The sequence below is a fragment of the Clupea harengus genome, chromosome 14, assembly GCF_900700415.2.
Source record: "Clupea harengus chromosome 14, Ch_v2.0.2, whole genome shotgun sequence".
In the NCBI taxonomy this organism is placed as follows: domain Eukaryota; kingdom Metazoa; phylum Chordata; class Actinopteri; order Clupeiformes; family Clupeidae; genus Clupea; species Clupea harengus.
Genome location: NC_045165.1, coordinates 16,631,957 through 16,653,761, shown reverse-complemented (window position 1 = coordinate 16,653,761; position 21,805 = coordinate 16,631,957). Strand labels below are relative to the sequence as shown.

The 21,805-nt window shown below is 46.4% G+C and overlaps 1 protein-coding gene across 5 annotated transcripts in view; it reads left to right on the top strand.

The window, feature by feature from the left end:
* The window catches only part of luzp1 (leucine zipper protein 1), a 52,848-nt gene that overhangs the window by 8,219 nt on the left and 22,824 nt on the right, over nucleotides 1-21,805 (top strand). For 3 of the 5 annotated variants that reach the window (XM_031580261.1, XM_031580262.2, XM_031580263.2), the window contains exon 2: nucleotides 12,526-12,658. The exons of the other annotated variants lie outside the window; for them this stretch is intronic. The gene's annotated coding sequence lies outside the window, so the exon portion shown is untranslated. The remainder of the gene's footprint in view (nucleotides 1-12,525; nucleotides 12,659-21,805) is intronic. 5 annotated transcript variants of the gene reach the window in all.

Below are 21,805 nucleotides of genomic sequence, written 5' to 3'. Positions count from 1 at the left end.
CAGGTTCAGGTTCAGGTTCAGGTTCTGATTGCGTGTGCACACACACACACACACACACACCAGCCACCACGACCAAAGGCCTCGTTTGTTCCCCTGAGCGTGCGGATGGGCCAGGGCTAATTGGTGGGCGGGGGCCTGAGGGCTGGGTTTTTTTGTGCCGAGCAACGCCGCGCTCAACCCACCCGCCCACCCATGTGGGGATTGAGGGGCAGCCAAGCAGCAGGTGATTGTGTGGACGCAGGGGGAAATGTGGCTTTTGTGTGGCCACGGGCAAAAGTCTCTCTTTGTGGGGCTGTTCGGGCCAGCCTCCTCCTACGGTGGCCCGGAAGGGGAGATGATGACTTTCTGTGCTCTTTGTGTACAGTAGCAGAACAGCCCTGTCAGCTTCCTCCTTCTTATTTAGGGATGCGAACAGGACAATTTAGTTGACCTCTGCACCAACACCATTCATAAAAGCCTATGTGAAATGGAGTGTCCTGTAAGTGTGTGTGTGTGTAGACATACAGTCTGGTGAACTTTAGGCCAGTGTACATTCTAATGACTGGGCCTTGTTGTGGTTCTGTGGCCTCTCAGGTTTAGAGTTGGGCAGCTGTGAAGTCCAAATACTTTCTGACTATGCTTAGAGATGAATTCAGAGTCACAAACTTTAGTTGTAAGTTTGTTTAAAACTCATTACTTACTAGAATTTTCTTCTTTGTCTCTGAAGTGTCTATTTGTTTTGTTGAAATCCTATTCAAAAAGGTCAATTTACAATGTATGGGCACAATGGGGGAAAAAAACATCTAATCAGTTAAAGTACAGAAACTCATAAATAAAACTCAAGTACAAGTTCTGCTTTCCCAATTCCCGCTTTTGTTGAGAGTACAGTCCTGGAGCTCGCTGTATTGCATTGATATCGTTATGACACTGCTAGAGTGGTTGGGTGAATGGAACTTTCCCAGGCTTGTGATTCATGATTAGTTATGCCCTCTGAACTTCAATAACTGTACTGTGGTTTAACATGTGTGTCTCTCTCGCTGTCAGGCCATCAAGATTAAGAAATAATTGGCTGCTGACAGAGAGAGACTCATGCTTCGCTGGGGCTCAGATATGTCGTATAATTATTCAGCATCTCGGGCTGCACACAAGAAGATGCCTTGGCCCAGTCAGACGTGATGAGCAAGAAGAGGTTTCTAAATCCGTCTCCTAAGCATGTCCTCATGGGAGCAACCAATCACACTCATTGGTTCATTCCAAAGCTCGAGGTGTGTTTCCTGAAATAGGTATCTCAAACGAGCTAAACACTACTAAGGAAAATAGATTTTAAAGGGGCTCAGATTTCATCAGTGTCTATTTGGTGATGGCAACGGGCATTTGGCTGTCTTAGCATTCTTTAGCGCCACACATACACACACAGACACGCATGGAGAGTCTAAAATGAAGCGTATCTTTAGCTCGTGTGCAGGACAGTGTTATCTTGCTTTGCTTTGCACTGCCATCTTACCGGTGATCCTCATCAGTTTCTAGGGAAGTAAAGAATGTCTGAGGAACGCATCATCTGCTCTTCATTTAGTCCACACAACCATCCTCCGTTTCCTTATCGGGGGAGAGAGAGAAAGAGAGAGAGAGAGAGAGAGAATTCTGTAGATGCCATAAGAGAATGGAGTCATATTCTTGGTTGGTTATGTAATGGCTAGCATCCAATGGTCATTGTGGGCCTTGTCTTTCTAATCTAGTTCAGCATTTTTTCAGCACGAGGCCCAGGAAATGTCTTTCTAATCACCACACTTGTCCCATGCCTCCTTGGTTATTGATTCCATCTCTCTCCGATGCGTTTCCTACCCCCTTTCTCCCTCTATCCATCTCTCTCTTTGTCCTTCTGCCCCTCCCTCCGACAACTTCATTTTCCTTGGTTATTAATTCCATTCCTACCCTCTTCACGTTTCCTGTGCAGGGGGCTCTTGTGTTCTCTCCACCAGCTCGGATGGTTATTGTTTAAAAAAGGAAGAGAGAATAAAAAGAACAGGTCACATTGTTGGGCTCAACAGAACCAAATGGGTGTTCAACATGATGACCCACTGTGTCTTTTTCTGGGACCAGTGACATATAACCCCCACTTAGCTCCTGCCAAGGGTGGTCTGTGAGGAGGCAACCATAGGAACCATAAGGATATAGACAGAGCTATCTCTGTGGAAACATAGAGAAAGATCTTCAGTTGTAGTAAAATATAGAAAGATCTATAGCCATATAAATGTTTTGTGAAGAAATCTACACAGAGTATGAAGACCCTGTAGCTTACTGCAGCACGTGCAGTCAGAACTCTCCAGAACTCTGCAGAACAACGTTGACTCTGGAGGAGTTTGCAGTCGTACTGGCAGAGTTCTGTTACAGTAGCCTGTGCAATGGAGCCAGTCAAAACGCCATGCAAAGCGCATGACCTCTACAGAAACGTTTTTAAATCCTTCGAAACACGTCCATTTGTTCAGTGCTGGACTCAGGGGGGGGGCCAGAACCGAGCCCAGCAAGGGATTGAGTGTTTGGGCTGGGGAGGTGGGGGAGACGGGGGAGGTGGGGGAGACGGGGTTGTTGGAAGGAAGGGGGGGAAGCTGAGAGACGTTTCTTGTAAATTCCACTGCCACATTACCTTTGTTGTCCAGGGTTCTGGACAAGGGTGTATTTTTAGAACGGGCCGGTTCTTATCGAGGCCCGACTCCCAGAACCCTGCTGGGCTGCCCTCTCTCTGGGGGGAGAGCAGTTGCGGTCCGGCTCCGGGGGTATTTTTGAAAGTTAATGAAAAGAGAAATCTGAACCGCTTGCCCTTAAAAGGGATGTCTGGGTCAGCTGGGTGGAAACTTGTGTGTTATTAATGTCTTAAACGTCTCTCTCTCTCTCTCTCTCCTTTTTTCACTTTCCCTCTCCCTCTTTTTCTCTCTCTCTCTCTCTCTCTTTCTCGCAGCATGTGTGTGAGAGGGAGGTAGGGAGAGGAAAGAAGAAGAAGAGGAGGAGGAGGAGGAGGTGTGTGTGTGTGTGTTATGTACAGGGGCGAAAAACACAGGAATGTGGTGGGTCGGCTGGCTGGAAGGGGTGGGATCGGCCCCGGTCGGGTAGGGAAAGGGGGGTTGACAGGAGGTTTAGAAAGACGGGGAAGGAGAAAATGGAGGCATTTTTGGCATTTTTCAGAAGCCATTCCAGTCTGGTTGAAGGTGCATTCTTTATGCCCGGGAAAGAGAACATGGAGACAATGGCATCTGACATCTCTTCCTCTCACTCACTCACTCACTCACTCACTCACTCACTCACTCACTCACTCACTCACTCACTCTCTCTGTCCCTCTCTCACTCTCTCTCTCTGTCTCATCTTGTGGGTTATACCATGTAACCCTGTTCGAAGCACAGCATGACATCTAACATTAGACTTCGCCATATTAGAATCTCCTGGCTGGCCAATCCTAAGTTTTGAAAAAAAAAAAAAACGAGCATGGTCAGAGGAAAGAATGTCCTTGAACAGCAACAAGGAGCTTCCCATCTGCTAAATGTTTATGGGTCCTGGGGAGACTTGGTGGGCCTGTTTTAAATTGGGATGGTGAGGCCGTTGCCGTCGGAGGCAGGCGACCGGGAGACGATCCCCGGTGAGTCTCATGGACACAGACGATGTGTCGTCATGACGACCCCCTTGAAGGGAGCCGTGTTTAAAGTTTGAGCTATTTTAATCTTCATGCTGTTTTTAAGCCTGATCCTATTTTCATCCCCATGTCCAGCTTTTTTGTTGCACATGTGAGTGTGTGTGTGTGTGTTTGTATGAGTGGGTGTGTGTGTGTGTGTGTATATGTCTGAGTGCATATGTATGTACACATATTTGTGCATGCGCATGTGTGTCTGTGTGTGTGTGTGTGTGTGTGTGTGTGTTTATGTCTGAGTGCATATGTATGTACACATTTTTGTGCGCGTGTGTGTGTGTGTTAGCTATGTCTGTTTGAACTTCCTGAGTGGAATGTGCCCCATGAGGACGTTTGTATGTTTGATGTGGAACAGCCTGTGCTGAGTCAGTTGTGCCCTTGACTGAGGGGGAGATTTACAGGAAATGTCACTTTTTTTTTCAGCATCCCTCACTCTGTCTGGATGCGGTAGCACTTGCTTTGCCTCTTGTTCATCATGGTAAGTGTGAAAGACAGCAGATGAAGTGTCTTTTCCAGACTCTTATTAGTATTGATATATGACTGTGTGGCATTGAGTTGTTATTGGCGCAGATTTGAGAATGCTGGTTGGCTGGCGGGCATGGATATGTTTTGCCCATGTGGGCCAGAGGCTCTGGGCATCCTGCTTCGACCTCGTCATGCCACCCCAAATACTCGCTTGGAGACAGTTGCCCAGAATAGGGGCATTCGTGTGAGTGACGCAGGACTCTGTAGCCCCTTGCAAATGTTTTTTTTTCAATCAGCAATCAGCTTGTCTCTGCCTCAGCTGTAAGTGTAAAGGTTCGGTGTGTGTGTGTGTGTGTGTGTGTGTGTGTGTGTGTGTGTGTGTGTGTGTGTGTGTGTGTGTGTGTGTGTTAGAGAGAGAGAGAGAGAGAGAGAGAGAGAGAGAGAGAGAGGGAGCTAGCACTTGTGGGTCCTTATCGCCCTGATAACAACCAAGCATAAAAGACTTACGGTGATGTCATACTTTTGCTGATGACCAGCTACGGGAACCAGTAAAGGTGTTTACGACCTGAAGGTCATAGTTTCCATGACAACCTCCACTGTGTGGATTTTATACCACCAGGCCTCTCTGTAGCAGCTGCTGATTGGACAGTATTTGCCAACCAAACAGTGAGTTGCTGATTGGTCAGTTTTGCCAAAAGCAGACAGGTTGCTGATGATTGGTCAGTTTTGCCAAAAGCAGACAGGTTGCTGCTGATTGGTCAGTTTTTCTATACTAAGCACACGGGAAATTGCTGATTGGTCAGAGAGAGAGCGAGAGAGAACATAAGAGTGGGTGGGTGACAGAAATAAAGAAATAAAGAAAGAGAGGAGGGTGGAGGAGAAGGGCGGGCCGAGGCACCTGTATCAACATCCCTGAACTGGCTTTCATAAATCCACTTCCTCACCAGGCAGCAGGCACCACACACCTCCCTGCTCCCTCTCCCCTACTGTGTGTGTGTGTGTGTGTGTGTGTGTGTGTGTGTGTGTGTGGCAGAGAGTGTATGTGAAAGAGAGCGTGCTTGTGTGAATATAACTCTGCGTGTGTGTGTGTAGCTGGGCCTGAGGCAGATGAGGAGAGCCACAAACAGGATGCAGGAACCCAGCAGCAGGCTTTCAGAAAGAAGGGGGGCGAACATGGGAAAAGTCCCCCTCTTCTTTTCTTTTCTTTTCTTTTCTTTTCTTCCTGCTCACTGTGCACCGGTCTGCTGTTGTAAAGTGTTCCTTTTCATGTTGCAATAAACATTTTCTGGTGGTTCTTGGCTGGGAGTGTGGAGGGTTTTTCCTTCAAAGTGAGGACTGGACAAGCCAACACACTCCACTAGAGATGAGAGAACACACACATACACACTCTCACACACACTCACACACTCTCTCTTACACACATACTCACTCACTCATTCTCTCTCTCTCTCTCTCTCTCACACATACACACTCACTCACTCTCTCTCTCACACACACACACACACACACACACACACACACACACACACGTTCACAAGTGATGTAATCACGACTTCAGTGTATAGTCTGTGAAGTTTGACTGAGACATCAACACACTCTCAACTCATTGTGTGATTTCTTCAGCACATCCTCCTCACAGTAGGTAGATAAACACACTCTATTAGAAGATGCAGTTTGGTATTACTGGCTCTAATGTTGATAAGTACACAGACCCTGTGTATGTGTGTCTGTAGGTGTGTGTGTGTGTGTTTATGTATATGTATGAACAATTTAGTGGAACAGGTGTGTTAAAATCTTCACTCAGTAACAGCTAAGCTGAGTGTTGTTGAGGAGCAGTGGCTGGCTGTTCTCTCAGGCTGCTGTGCTGCTCTCTGCTCTCTGCTCTCGCTCTTAAAGGCCAGGATCTCGCAGGCATTTCTCAAAATAAAATTCCTCCACAGGATTATTTTTCTTGTGATCAGAAAATATACACGCGCTCAGGGTGAGGGCATTCTCAGACACGCACCCCCCCCCCCCCCCCTGCACACACTATGTTTTCTCTTTCTCACTATTTCTCTTTCTTTCTCTCTCTCACACACTATCTCACTCTTACAAACTGTCTGTGTCTCTTCCTTCCTCTACACACACACACACACACACACACACACACACACAAAACATCTCTCTCTCTCTCTATAAATGTAAAATTTCTCTATCTCTCTCTCTTTCTAACATACACACACTGAACATCGCTCTCCCTCTCTCTCTCTCTCTCTCTGTTTTCACTGAATTACCCATGCCGCTCTGACCTCTTGCAGTGAGGCTAGTGTGGAGAGAGGCTCTTATTTGGGGCTCCAGCACCCAGATAGCTTGCAGTGGATCTGGTGTGGGTGGGACCAGTGATGTCTCCTGTGTGGACAGTCACCGCTGAAGTCAAGCCTGATGGCTGTTTTGGGAGCGGAAGCAGTTATTACTCTTCAACAGAGAAATGGATGTTGACGTTGGCTACTGCTTTCTGAAAGCTAGAGCTGTATTTTGGGGTTGTACTTTTGCTTGAGAGTAAAGGATTTGTGAGTAGCAGTCAGTAGACCGAGAGAGAGAGAGAGAGAGAAAAAGTATTGTTTTTGGGGCGCAGACACAGTCTGTTAGCGTACAGTTTGGTGTGGGCCGCAGTCATCGCTCTAGGACAAAAACAACATAAAAATAGATATTGTTGGTAAACCACACATTGAGCTTAGTGCTAATGACGAAAACCCAGATGGATATTCTCTGAAAGATAGAGCTGTAATTTGATGAGGACTTGTGTTTTGCAGTCAGAAGAGAGAAAGTAAAGATCTTTTTTCGGGGAGAAGTTAGTGTGTGTGTGTGTGTGTGTGTGTGTGTGTAAGCAAGTAAGGTTTGGCGTGGGCCACGCTCTACTCATAGACCTCCGTGTTAAGGCCTTCATGGCACATCAAGACCATAAAAGGAACAAAAGCAACATAAAAATAGAAATGTTCAGGAAACCACACATTAGGCTGACTGCTAATGACGACTCTGTTAGCCACTAAACTTTAAAGAAAAACTTTAAACTTTTCCTTTTTTGACTCTTTGTCGAAGTGTTATAAAAAGCACTAGATTTGTGGGATTCCTTTAACCTTACTGACTGGAGCAGGTAGTTGATGTTGGCGAGGTCCTGAGCTTTGGTTGTGCCATGGTAAAAACACACACACAGAGAAATGCACACACACACAGAGAAATGCACACACACACAGAGAAATACGCACACACACACACACACAGAGAAATGCACACACACACACAGAGAAATGCACACACACACACAGAGAAATGCACACACACACAGAGAAATGCACACACACACAGAGAAATGCACAAACACACAGAGAAATGCACAAACACACAGAGAAATGCACAAACACACAGAGAAATGCACAAACACACAGAGAAATGCACAAACACACAGAGAAATGCACAAACACACAGAGAAATGCACACACACAGAGAAATGCACACACACAGACACACACACACTGACACAAACACAGACACACGCACACACACACACACAGACACACACGACTCATTCATGTTCGAATCATCTGGTGGTGAATCATAGTCTAGCCATCTACATGGTGCCCTGTTGTTTCCCCTCTACCTTCTCTACTCTCACTAACATCACTGAGTCCCTGTCCCAGTGGAACCTCCTGAACCTTCTCTACTCTCACTAACATCACTGAGTCCCTGTCCCAGTGGAACCTCCTGAACCTTCTCTACTCTCACTAACATCACTGAGTCCCTGTCCCAGTGGAACCTCCTGAACCTTCTCTACTCTCACTAACATCACTGAGTCCCTGTCCCAGTGGAACCTCCTGAACCTCACATCTCCATTTTTCCATAATGGTGTTTTGTAGAATTACACAGCAGTAAGCAGTCGAACACTTTATTGATTTGTGATTGGACAAGAGACATTCCACGAGTGGTGATATCCTGACCCCCCCCCCCCCCACACACACACACACACTCAGACTCCTCACTGCTAGTATCACTCTGCATTTCATTTCATATTTGAACTCTCATATTCTATGACCTCACATTCCATTCATTAAAAAAAGCAAGAGAGCAGAATAGCAATTGACCAATCACAGACGGATATCCTTCACGGATATCTTTCACCAACCGCACTCTCTCTCATGTCATATTGCTTAAGGGTAGAATTACTAATTGCCTTAAATAACCATCTCATCACATCCACATGAAATTGATATCCACTTCACCATAATGACTATCAACATTGTGATCATTTTATTTCGCCATAATTTAAAAGCTTAATTCATTTTACAAACAGAATGGACCCACAACTTCACGATTTTATGTAGCAATAAAATGTTGATTCATAGCAGAAAATGAATGACCCACAACTTCATATTTACTTTATATGAAAATAGGACATATATACAGTGACTCATTGTTTTTTATGCCATTCATATTTTGTTGCTCCATATCTTGTGGAATCTGTAGTGTTCTAGTATGGAGGTGGAATGACGTGCGATGCGGTAATGCGCTCGCTGAAAGAGTAATAGCAGGAACATGAACGGTGTATCACCCATAAAGTTTTATCATGGCTGCTCCTCCTCCTCGCCCAGCCCAGCCCCGTCAGCAAGTTAGTGCCTTTCTCGGGCGTTCTCGTTGTTTTGTCAGCACAATGATCTGATTGGTCCATACACACCCATAATAGGATATGTGAGGTTCTTCCTGCCCCGTCTTGGGTGTGTCTGTGTGTGTTAGGAGTGTGTGTGTGTGTGTTACGTGGTGGTGTTGGTAATGATTCAGCAGCCATTCCACGTTTCCAGCTGGAGGCCCCAGCAGAGCAGATTCTTTCCCAGGCATGGGTGCTGTGCTGTGGGGACAAACCGGTTGGTCTCCCCCTTCCCCTCATCTCTCCATTCCTCTGCTGGATCTGACAGGAACTCTCACACGATGAGGATGTGTGTGTGTGTCTGTGTATGTGTGTGTGTGTGTGAGAGAGAGGACTTCCTTATCCTGACTGGACACTCTGTCATGATTGATTTCCTTTTTTTTTCATTTTTGCTGGGTGGCTGAATAGTCTTGGCTCATTGTTCCTGTGAGTGTCTGAGCTTCAGGTTTTCGTCTGGTAAACATGCTCCAGTCTTTTATTTTCCCTCTTTCCTCTGTGTTTTGTCTTCCTCTTCAAAGCGAGGTTCTGTAAATGGTGCCAAGGGTCAAGAAGAGCTCTGCCCACCCACTTTGATGTGTCTGACTCTGTTCTCTCTCTCTCTCTCTCTGACTGTTCATCTGTTCTTTCTCTACCTCCTCTCTCCCTCTCTTCCTCTCTTTTTCTTTCTCTTTCTGTTCACTCTCTTCTGCTCTCTTTACTCGTTTTCTGTCTCTTATCTCGTTCTTCCATTCTCCTGTCTCTCTCTCTCCTCTTTCTTTCTCTCTCTCTCTCTCCCACTCTCTCTCTTCTTTCTCTCTTTCCTGCCCTCCTCTCTGTGTTTTCTCAGCCATGCTGCTCTTGGAGAGGGTGTGTGCAGACTTGGGGCTGAGGCTGGAGCTTGTGGCGCTGACCATGAAAAGAATGCCTTATGTTTTTAAAGGGCCGTTTTTAAAGGCTGGTTTATCTGGCCGGCCAGCCGGAGGTCTGCAGGCATCTGGCTGCTCCTCCTCCACGACAAACACATGGGGCTGGAGAGACTGGACCACACGCTGCATTCGGCCCTTATATGGCAGGGGCCGGCCGGGAGGGACCCAGGCCTCAGATTCTGGGGTGGGGTGGAGGAAAAGGGAGGGTTCGCATTGCGAAAGGGGTCGCAGCAAACACGCTTGTAAACATGACAACTCTGAGGTCAGGAGGTTCACCACCAGAAACCTCCCCTTTAAATCAGCTGCTGCACAGCTCAACATCTCGTCTCTGCTTTTGTGTCGTTCCTGCATCACGGAGCATCTTGTGTATGTCTCTGCGTGTGCGTGTGTGTGTGTATGGCCTGTGTGTGTGTCTGTGTGTGTATGTCCTGTGTGTCTATGGGCCGTGAGGGCGTGAGAGTCATTTAGAGTCTTAAGTGTGCCTGTTATCTCTGGATAACTGGCTGTAATAACACATTATAACACGTTCTTCAGGTTTGACTCCATAAGGCCAGGGAGGCTGGCCCACGCCTGCCCGGGTCTGTTCAAACACGAACATCGCTCTCACTCAGCCTCACACACTGTAAATATGAAGCAACAAGAATTCCACCCAGAGGATTTGTTTTTATTCTTATTATTTCTCTCTGCCCCTCTCTCTCTGTACCTCCCTTCCTTTTTACTCCCTCATTTACCCTTGTTCCATGCCTCCTTGTGTATCCTATTCTGCGTGTTTAACTTGGGCATTCCTTCCCCCGATTTTGCAGATGAAACAACAGCCCCCTCCCCCCCCCTTTTTCAAACCCCCCCCCCCCCCCCCCCACACACACACACACACAGTCCGCTGATCAGGAAATGGTCTCCCATGCTAAACGTCATGAGTGGGAATAAAGCAAGAGATGTATTTTAAGGTTTCTACGTGACTTTCCAGCGCTCACTCCCTTCTTCATTTCATCCACTGTTCTTTTTCTGTCTCTGCCCCGCTCTCTCTACCTCTCTACCTCTCTCTCTCTCGCTCTCTCTCTCTCTCTCTCTCTCTAGCGCGCGCTCTCTCTCTCTCTCTCTCTCTCTCTCTCTCTCTCTCTCTCTTGCTCCTTTAGAGTTCCTGATTCTTCTCCGTCTTGGTTTTCTTTTCTGGTCTTTGCAGTTTTGTCCTTATGGATGGATGGATTGATCTCTCTGTACTGTCCTGGAAAGGAGGAGGTCCGTGTGATGAGTAAATAATACGAGGCAGATAGTCTCCTGTGACTGATAATGTACCTGGCCAAGAGGAGGAGGATGCTTAAACAGCCTGTAGGGCTGCAGGTGCCATAAACACAAATATATACACACACACACACACACACTCTCTCTCTCCTTCTCATAAACACAGACACACACACAAACATACTTTCTCCCTCTCATAAATACGCACACAGTTTAAACAAGATCACTCAGATAAGAGTCTGTCTATTCCACCAGGCAGAGACATGCAGAGATGGAGACAAACATCCATTCTCTGAAAACGGTGTGTGAATTGACTTAAAAGGGCACCACCAAGATCCTAGCCCCTAGACAAACCGATACGCTGAGTGCAGGTACATCATACAGCCATAGAGCCTGTTTATCTGTGCATACACAACCTAAGGCCTTCTGGATGGATACATGGAGCACGGAGGCATTGACCTTTACGATTGAACTGATGGGGTACAGCCATTTGCAAGTGTGTTTTAGAAGATTTAGAAGGGATGTTTTACGGTAGTGGTTTACGGTACAATGACCTATGCTTTGGTCGCTTGCTGGCCAGCTGTGAGATGCATAGATCCGTAGATCACGCAGCTCACACTGGGAGCCACAGGGAAGTATCTCACACACACACACACACACACACACACACACACACACACACACACGTATGCACCACACCTGAACTCTGGTAGTGATGGGGGTGTGTGTGTGTGTTTAGACCTTATTCTCACGTCACAGAGCAGGATAGAGGCAGGACAGTGACTGTGCAGTCACTCCCCTCTACAGCTATGGGAAATGTCTGTGAATATAGGTGTGTGTTCATTTGTGTGTGTTTGTGTGTTTGTCTGTGTTCATTTGTGTGTGTGTGTGTGTGTGTGTGTGTGTGTGTGTGTGTGTGTAGGGGTGACTCAGCAGATAACTGCTCTGCTCTCTCCTTCCTGTATTTGGTTGTTATGGCACATCCCTCTGAGGGGGTGGCTGTCGTGACCGGAATCGGAGTGTGAGCGTCAGGGATGTCATCTGGCGTCTGTTGTGTGCGCGTTGGTGTGATTGCAGTTCCTCATGTGTGCCGTGAAACACCAGGGATTGGATTTGGAGTTCTAGATCCCTTCTCATTCTAACTACTAGACACTCTGAGGACTCTCCTCAGGAAAGAGAATGCATTAATCCTCCCTCATGTCAGGTGGTCTGCAGTGGCCACACGCTCACAAACACACACACACACACACAGACAGACACACACACACACACACACACACAGACACACACACACACACAGACACATATTTCTTTCTTTAACCTCCGACGAAGATGTGACATCTTGTCACCTGCTCCATCATTCTGTGTGAATCAACAACCTGTGCTCATGAGTTATAAATGATGACGTGGAGCCTGGTTAGCAAGTGTCTGAACTTCTTTGGGAACCTGTGTCATTTGTAGCGAACCGTCCGCTGTCTTTTGAACAGAGATACTTTTTTTGTGATGTTGTCTGTCAACTCCTCTGGTCCATACTGATCGCAGGTTCATAGTGCTCTTCTTCTCTCTGCTGTGTTGGCAGGTCTGACAGTCTGGATGAGGTTCCACTGAAGAGGGGATACATACAGACAGAGAGAGAGAGCGGGAGAGAGAAAGAGAGAGAGAAAGGCAGTTTACGCACAGTCACTAGCTGGGAAAGGATGCATCCCTGAAAAGTAAGTGTGTAACTGTGTGTGTGTTATTTTGTGTAACTGTCTGTCTAAGTGTGTGCAAGTGCAAGTGTGTGTGTACTGAGATCAGTCCTAGCCATGCGGGTGTGTCTTTCTGTATCTTTTGTGTGTGTGTGTGTGTGTGTGTGTGTGTGTGTGTGTGTGTGTGTGTGACTCTGCCCAACTCTGCGGAAGGGGAAATGGGCTCTGATGTGTGGAAGGTTCCGGATTCCAAGGCCCTCTATGCGAGCCCTTTGTGAGCCCTTTTCCTGGGATATGTAGAGAGAGTGTGTGTGTGTGTGTGTGTGTGTGTGGGACAGCGGTGTAAAGAGGTGTGTGTGCGTAGGTGTCTAGTTGTGTGTGTGTGTGTGTGTGTTTCTGTGTAAGTGTATGTTTATATTTCTGTGTGTGTGTGTGTGTGTGTTTCCTGGTGGCCCCTGGTACACTCCGGCGCCGGTCTTCCTTCCCTCTGGTAAAGAGTGTGAGGCCCCGGGGTCAGGCAGGCCTCCGCCCTTAAAACCAGAGCCACGCCCCCTATGTGACACCTGGCCAATAAAATTTACTTGGCTCAGACAAGGGAATCATGGGACATGTAGTATAGTTTAGATTTCTGATGTTGAACACTTCCTTTTTCAATTCTATTTGATGAGAAACCATGTACTCAATAGAAGCCATCTGAGAGGGGGAGGCCTGTGTGTCTGCATTGCAGTGTCACTGTGGATGGTTTCTTCTCACAAAGGGGTTTAAATGCACATGGTTGACCTTTTGATGTCAGGCTGCCCTGATACCACTCCAGCTAGTTTGTATAGACTCCTGGAGAGGTTATCTCTTCCATGTCCCATTTGGGTGGTCTGGTTGTTTAAGCAAGTTTATATAGTGCAAGACAGAAGATTAATGACAAAGGAAGTACACACACACACACACACATCTGTTTGTGATGCACAGTCATGCATATCCCTCTGCCTGCATTAATCAGTGTGGCCTGCATTCATCCATCTATCCCTTTTATTTTGTCATCCCTCGTTCTCTGCTCTCCTCTCCTCTGGGGTAAAGTGCTGCATTCCCACTGCAGTGCTGAGTTCAGCTAAAGACCTGCTCAGCATTCTCTGGACCCACTTCTCCCTCCCTCCCCCTCCTCCGTCTCTCCTTATGTTTCTCTCGCTCTCTCCTCCTCGCTGTCTCCCCCATCTCTCCTATGCTATTCTATAGAGAAAGAGAGAAACAGAGAGGAAGAAGACGACAGAGACATTAAGATTACGTCAGTCTCCACTATATACAGTATATATAGTGGTATTTGTCACTCCTCTACTTCCAATCTTTTATCTCTTTTTCTTAGTTTTTCCTATTCTCTCTCTTTCTCTGTTCTGTTCTTTCATTTTCCCTTCATCACATCAGTGTCTCTTCCTCAGATTTATATTCATGTACCAGACAGAATAAGTGTAGGTGACACACACACACACACACCTGCTCCACAGAACCCACCACCCCCACCCCCTCCCACGCACACACACATCGAAACCCCTCCCTCGTCACTAATTCAAGGACACCCTCAGTCTAATTCTTACATTTGTGCCCCCCAGCCTGTGACCTCCGTGTGTCCTTCCTCTACTGATGTGTCATCTGTTGGATAGGGGTTTGGGAGACAAAATGCCAAAGGGTACATTCATCACAGCAGGCTAGAGGAGAGGGGATGGGGTTCATATAGTGTGTGTGTGTGTGGGATTTGTATGCGTGCGTGTGTGTGTGTGTGTGTGTGTGTAGGATTGTATGTGTGTGTCTTTCTGTCACTGGGTGGCTTTGTGTGTCTGTGTGTGTGTGTGTGTGTGTGTGTGTGTGTGTGTGTGTGTGTGTGTGTGTGTGTGTGTGTGTGTGTGTGTGTGTGTGTGTGTGTGTGTGTGTGTGTGTGTGTGTGTGTGTGTGTGTGTGTGTGTGTGTGTGTGTGTGTGTTTGTGAACAAGTGATAGCATTATGTAGCCGGATGCTGTTGAGGGGCTGTGGCACTAACTGCCCTATCAATCACTGCTGTCCACCTGAAAGATTAGCCCTCTTCTCCTTATCTGTGAGGCCGAGAGGAGGAGGAGGAAGGTGGGTGGGTTTGCGTGGAGTGGAGGTAACAGAGGATAGGAGGCCAGTTGTGGAGAGAATGGCGGAGTGTGTGTGTGTGTGTGTGTGTGTGTGTGTTTCTCAATACAAATGATTAGCCTTCATCTACTCTGTGGTGTACAGAGGGAGAGGACGGATTGACAGAGATTGAGACATAGAGGGAAAGAGAGAAAGGTAGAGGGGGATGGGAGGGTTGCTGTGGAGACCATGGAGGTGTGTGTGTGTGTGTCTGTATGTGAGAGGGAGACTGACAGTATCTTTATGTCTCTTCTTCCTCTCTGGCCCACAGAGGAGATGAAGGCTAATCAGAGAGGGGAGGGGAGTGGTGTAGAGGATGGAGGTGTGTGTGTGTGTGAGCGTGGGCGTGAATCTAAATGAGGTGGGTTCTCTGTCTTTGGATGTGGGGCACTCTGGGCCCAGGGGATCACCCCCTCCCCCCTCCTCAGGTTCAAAGAGACCAGGCAGTGACCTTTGACCCTGAGACTCACAGTTCCATTTCCATTTCTAAATCCATTTGAAATTCACCTCAAATCAAACCCATTCCACTCCATTCGGAATGGGTCATACGGCATATTTTACAGTTGAAAAATGTAGCTGTCTCCTCAACGCTGCATTTTCATTTGACTTAAGTGGTTGTGAAACTCTGTGAAAGCCAACCACAAATATTCAGTTTTACAGTGAACCATCTGAAGCAGCTTCACAGAAGACTGGTAATAATTCTCCCTCCAAACATCCAGAGACATTTGAAATGTATAGGTGGGTGTTAATAATACCACTTTGGATAACAAGGTCATGAGTGGCATTCATGATGAGCATTTGAGTGTCAGTTTTAATACGGTACGAAGAAGCATTTGTGTGTGTGTTTGTGTGTGTGTGTGCGCGTGTGTGCGTGCGCACAATGCATTTAAGCCCTTGAGTGTGTGTGGGTGGGTGCGTGCGCGCAAGCACACTTTCCATCATGTTTAAACCCTGTGTGTGTGTGTGTGTGTGTGTGTGTGTGTGTGTGTGTGTGTGTGTGTGTGTGTGTGTGTGTGTGTGTGTGTGTGTGTGTGTGTGTGTGTGCCAGTAAGTAGGCCACTGCGTGTCACAGCTAAAATGTGCTTTTTCTGAGAGAAGTTCACCCAGGCATCAGGTGACTCTCTCTCTCTCTAACAGCTCTAGTCCTGATTCCATCCCTGCCAGAGCTGGGCCAGCTTTGGTCCAGATCCGTCTTAACTCCCGTTTTGGGTTCGGGTGGGCATGCACTGCTGCTGTGCTGCTGGTGTGTAGAGCCCCAGAGCCAGTAGTGGGTGGTATGAGGGGTGACATGTCTCTCTCCTTACATCATTTCCTCCGTAAGCAGTTTGTTAGTTATAGGCCAAGGTAAACGCAGGACTGTTAGGGTTGGGGCTAAAAGACTGAATGTTTGTATTCTCTCTCTCTCTCTTTCTCTCTTTCTCTCTGTCTGTCTATCTGTCTATCTATCTATCTGTCTCAGTCTCTATCTCCATTTCTCACTCACTCTCTTTTGATTTAAGATGGAAATTAGGCAGTTTTGAGTACATTAAACACTTAAAAACATTAGATACGATATTGAATTGAGTGGGTTGGAGACACAAATGTGGACCTGTATGTTTGTATCTGACCATACAGGCCATAGCCACACTCTTATCAACAGCTCCTATCCTCATGGCAACGGAATGCGGCCTTAGCGACAGCCCTGGCCTGTCCCACACCACAAAAACACACACACACACACACACACACACACACACACACAGAGGCAAGACATGTTTCAGGTGACGTGTGCATTCCTGCCTGCGCTGTTCATGGTCTCCTGATGGTGATTAAGTCTGACCTCACCTTCAACGCCGCAATTAAGCCACTTCAGAGCTGATGGGGAGCGGTCGGGCAAACGGACGGATGACCCCCCCCACGCCTCCTGATCATCTCTCCTAGCAACCACAGCAAACTGGTCCACCGCTCAGCAGTTTACTGTCTGCCTTTTTTTCAAGGCAAGGTATCACATAGGTCATTGAATGTACAGAAGCTCAGAATAACAATATAACAGTGGAAAAGTATAATGGAATTTGAGCAAGGAAGAGAAAACAGAAGGAAAAGTTTCATTAATTGGAGCCAAAACCAAAAATGTCAGGTAGAAGCAGCTTATCAACACACTTTCTCTCTCCCTCTCTGTGTCTGTCTCGCTCTCCTACCGTCTAATTCATTACCATGGCTCAACTTTATTAGCATGACTGTGTACATACAGTGTTGGCAAAGCCATAACATAATTATAATTAGGGCTGAACGATTTGGGAAAATAATCTAATTGCGATTTTTTACCAAAATATTGCGATTGCGATTTAATATGCGATTTTTTTTTATCCTCTTTTTTTCCCAACAAAACGTAATTAATGATTTAAATATGACCAACACAATATTAGATACATTTAGTGTAAAATATTCTTTCCCACATTTTACATTTTTATTTAACTGCTCATTACAGAAACAAGAACAACAAATCGGTGGCTTTTCCACTGTGCATTTAAGTAATTTAAAAAAAGTCATTTTAAGTATAAACACTAGGCATGCACTTTTTAAACACTGTGTGCAAAATGTACCATCTTAAAAAAAAAAAAAAAATTTTTTTTTTTTTTTTTTTTTAGACCACGTTTTTTAATCGCGAACGTTGCGGTTAGAAAATCGCGTTCTATCATATCGCGATTAAATCGCAAATGCAATTAATCGTTCAGCCCTAATTATAATATAACTATATTGCCCTGGTTATCATAAACAGAAAGCAATAAACACAAAAACAAGAAAGTCCCTCTGTCTCAAAATTCCTCGTTCATTTCAGTTTTTTCGTCCCTCTCTCTGTGTTTTATCTCGTAATCATCTCGTGTTCATCTTGTGTTCATCTCGTGTTCATCTCGAGTTCATCTCGTGTTCTCATGTTCTCTGATCCTGTGTCTCTCTCTCTCTCTCTCTCCCTCTCTCTCTCTCTGTCCACTTGCTCCTGTCTTTGTTTATCTCTGCTTGTTTATCTCTTTCACTCTCTGAAACACTGAGGCTGAGTTTAAACAAAGAAGAAGGTGTAATCCGTAATAAGTAACCTTGTAGACAGCAGTGTGGTTGTGCTGTGTGCTGGATTTGGCACTCAGGCACGGTGATGGGTAACTGGAGGAGAGGCAGGTAAGTTTCTGGCACAGGTGGAGTGTTGCTAAGGTGTGCGTTAAGACACGGATAACTCTGTTTATGCTAGAGAGGTGATTGTAAAACAGGGCACTGTGGAACAGTTAACTCAATCAGAAAGATAACCCTGTGTGAGATGTGTGATGGCAAAAAGGTATGAGTGTGTGTTGTTTATTGGACACCGGTGACTGCTACAGAATGATAACTCTGCTCAGGTGAAACAGGTGACCCTGCCCCAGGTAACTTTGTGAATCAGTCAGGGAACTGTGTGTCGTGTGTGTGTGTGTGTGTGTGTGTGTGTGTGTGATGCCAGACTGAGTCAGCCCTCTGTTCCTCTGTTTTGTGCACTCTTCTGTACACGTTGCATAAGGACTGTCTTATGCAAGTAGGGAGAGTAGGGGGTGGGATAGGTATGAGTCCTGTGGGCCGTTGGCAGGTGGTGTGAGCGTGTTGAGGCCTTTGCTCTTCTAAGCTGAAGAGCTGTACGCTCAGAGAGGTCTTCACCAGCCCTTGTGACTTGGCCAAGTTCTCAAAGTGAATCATTCGTAAGAAAGAAAAGTTCAAATGATAATGATAAGAATGATCACGATCATGATGATGATGATGATGATGATGATAATGCTGTGACTCCTGTATGATTCTTCAGGGTTTGCAGTCCCACCAAATGGGGTTCTCTTCTAAACTATGAGGTGTAGAAAGTTCTTTACCTCACAGCCTTTAATGGGTGGTATTTACACCAGTCTGAAGTATGGTCAAGGAGGGTGTTTGGTCCTGTGTACAGGACATGCATGGGCTCGGCCTGGTGCCTCACTGTTCTTTTTTTCTTCCTGTCGGAGATGAACTCTCGCTGGTGTGTTTCTCAGACTAGGGCCTTGCAGGGTCGACATAGAACACACACTCTGGCTCTAAGTGGCTTCATAAACACTCGTTCCCTTGTCTCCATTCTGCAATGTCCCGCACTTTGGGATCGGCCCGCCTTCTCATCCCCATTGTTTGGAGCTGCGTCCTTGTTTTTAATGAAGATAAACATGTGTTTGAGTGTGTGTGTGTGTGTGTGTTCGAGCTCTGCGCTGTAAACATCTGACCCTATCTCGTATTAGTGGCTTTCGCCGTGGCCCCAGTTGCCCCCGCATTCTCATGTTTGTCCTGTTTACCCTCATGGCTTGTGCACAGCTCACACAAAGAGAGATAGAGAGAAGGAGAGAGAGTGATTGAGAGGGAGAGAGAATGATTGATAGAGAGAGACAGAAAGAGGGCAAGAGAAAGATTTAGAGAGGGATGAGAGAGGGAAGGGGTATGTAAAGCCCTGCTGGAGGAGCATACTTCCCCCGTAGACATACCAGAGGCGGGTTGAAGGGGGATAAATATTTTCTCTCGGGCTGAGCGGCCCGGGACGGAATGCTGAGGCATAGTTTCAGCGCCATCGCCAGACCACTCACGGACAATTAGCACCCATCACTTCCCATATACCAGCTGACACCGGGCCGGATCAGAACCGGATGGGGGTCCGATCCGCTCTGTTGTTTGCCTCCGCTGTGGGCTCCCATTCCCCTCTTGTCCAATTGCACTTTGTCAGACTCTTAAACATCTTTCTATTTTTATTACTTACGCAACTCCGTTTTCAATGTTGTTTTTGTTTCTCTCAAACGACTGGAGGCCGTGGGGAGTATCGTCCTGATCCTGGTTCAGTCAGGGCCGTGCATTGGTTAATCTGTCCATTGGCCTTATCTGTGTTGTTCCTCTCTGTCATGAGATCAAAAGCATATTCTGCTGCAGGTCATAAATACTATGGACAGAAACATCTCGCATGCAGTCTGACGGGGCTCACGTTGTAAATTTTAGAGGACTTTCAAGCATTCCCCGATCAGAGCATATTGGTGTATGTTTTTGTACGTATGTGTGTGAGTGCCTGTTGGTGTGTATGACAGACAGAGGTGTGTGTGTGTGTGTGTTGGTGATTGAGAGACTGGGTGCTTGTTGGTGTGTATGACAAACAGAGATGTGTGTGTGTCTGTGATGAATAGACTGGGTGAAGAGTAGAAGCCTGATTCCGTCAGCCGTGGCAGGGGTCAGGAAGCTGGTCAGAGGCTAGGCAGGGATTGGTTAGGGGGCTGTGGGGGTCAGGTTTGGTCGGTGGGAGTCTGGTGAATGTTTTGTATTCTGGTGGTTTTAACCGTAGATGGAGATGGCATGTCTGTTTTTGGGGCCTTTTATGAATAGAAGCATGTTCTGAATGCACACCAAGTCAAACACATAGTTTTGCCCTTAGTCCTCTTTCTCCACTACATATCACTCTCTTTCTCTTCCTCCCCCTCTCTCTTTCTTTCTTTCTTTCTTTCTCTTCCTCCCTCCCTCCTTCCCTCTCTCTTTATCTCTCATTCTTTCTTTCTTTCTTTCTTTCTTTCTCTTACTCCCTCTCTCTGTCTCTCTCTCCCTCCCTCCCTCTCACTCTTTCTCTCTCTGTCTTGTTCGTTTCCCTCATTCAAATCTTGTTTCCGACACACACACACACACACACACACACTCTCTCACACACACACACACACACAGAGAGTTCTTCACTTGTTAGTGGGTCATTGTTGAGCGTGCAGGCAGATTAGAGCATGCATACTAGGCATAACTGCTTTGATTAAAGATTTTGCCCTGCTTCTTCCGAACCATGCAAATATTTATCCAGTAATCCCCCTCCTCCTCCTCTCCCTCTCTCTCTGTGCTTTAAACCTGCTATCCACCAAAGTATCACTTCACTAAGTAATAAAGCCAGATTGGTCATTGGTCCAAGAACCCAATGGTCACTACGAATAAGATTCAGGGTAGAATGGCCAGGCGGAAGCCATTAAAAGGCACATGACTGTCCGCTGGGAGTGCCAAAAAAACACCTGAATGAGTTTCAGACCATAGGAAGCAAAATATTCTGGTCTGATGAAAGAAAGATTGAACTATTTGGCCACAATTCCCAACGGCATGTGTGGAGGAAACCATTCACTGAGCATCACCTCATTAATACCATTACATCCCCACAGCCAAACACGGAGGTGCTATCATCATGCTGTGGGGATGTTCTTCTGTAACAGGGACTGGGAGACTAGTCAGGATAGAGGGAGAGATAGATGCAGAAAAATTTAAAGCAATCCTGAGTGAAAAAGCTCTCCAGAGTGCTTACGCTCTCAGGCTGGGGCGAAGGTTTACATTTCAAGGCGTCAATGATCCGAAGCAGACCTCCAAGAAAACACAGAAGTGGCTTCCGGAAAACTGTGTGAAAGACCTGAAGTTCGGACCTGAACCCTGGAGAGCATCTCTGGAGAAACCTGGAAATGGCTGTGCACAGATGCTCTCCCCATCCCACCTGGTTGATCTTGAACAATTCTGCCAAGGAGAATGGGAGAAACTTCCAAAAGAAAGGTGTGCCAAGCTTGTAGGATCATTCCCAAGAAGACTTGATGCTGTCAAAACACTCCAAAAACTTGTTTTTGCATTGTCATTGTGGAGTATTGTGTGTAGATTGATGAGGAAAACATGAATTGAATCCATTTTGAGTCTGAACCATAACAAAATGTACCAAAATTTCAAAGGGTCTGAACTTTCAGTATGCCCAGTACATGGAGCATATCATTGATGAGCAATGATGAGATGAGGTTGAAGTCTGGTCACAAGTAATTGTTGTCTATGTTTATACAACTATGGTTCCCAGGGCAGTGAATAGTGAAGATCGATTAGAGAGTAGCTGTTGTGTGTTGGCATGTGTGCTCTCTGTGATACTTGAGCAGTTTGACCTCTGGTTACACAAGCAAACCATTGATTTGTTTTCCAAGGCAAGCTTTATCATGTTTAAAAAGATAGTGGCGATGACGTGTGGTCACTATTGAATTACTCTTCATA